Raw genomic sequence first — 702 nt, 5'->3', positions numbered from 1 at the left:
CCGGCCCCCAGGCACCCACTGAACCCAGCAGCTCCAGCGTCTGGCTGTGAGCCGAGCCAGGGACAAGCTGAGGGGGGCTCCAAAGGCAAAGCAGAGCATAAGTTGGGGTTCACAGCACTCACCCCCAACCAGCAGAGTGAAGGCAGTTCCCTTCCAGCTGGCACAGAGCAGCAGTTGCTCCAAAGCCTGGTTGAGGAGCAGCTGATGGAGATTGGGAAAGAACCTCTCCAAAAAATTGTCACACTTCACAACCTGGACTGTTCACTTCCCAGGAGTGTTTTCTACTTTCTTAAGTGCTATGCTACTCCTTTGCTGTGAAGGGAACAAGCCTGATCCAGTGCTGTTACCAGGTAAGGGCGTGTCCCTCCACAGCTGAGCAAAGACACGGCGCAGCAGGAGGCTGGCACCAGGCTGCTCCTTTGCGCAGCCAAAACATCTGTTCAAGCCTTGTCCTTAAACTGTTAGCCTGGCATCCCCCAGGAATCCAACGCTGCAAAACAGTGTTATTAGCAAGTCATTGCTAAGACCTGATCCTGTGTAACTCTGTGAGAGCTGGCCCCAAGGAGCCATTGCGCAACCAGGTAGGGTCCTCGGCGGCAGCCCTTGGCCCTGGCCCTGCGCTGCTCCACGGCACTGGGATACGCACCCCAGGGCAGCAGCTCTGAAACTGCTCCTGCTGTTGCTTTAGCCTCTTCAGGTGGG

Source organism: Apaloderma vittatum, unplaced genomic scaffold (assembly GCF_000703405.1).
Source record: "Apaloderma vittatum isolate BGI_N311 unplaced genomic scaffold, ASM70340v1 scaffold30781, whole genome shotgun sequence".
NCBI classification, from domain to species: domain Eukaryota; kingdom Metazoa; phylum Chordata; class Aves; order Trogoniformes; family Trogonidae; genus Apaloderma; species Apaloderma vittatum.
This window is presented reverse-complemented; position numbering follows the sequence as displayed.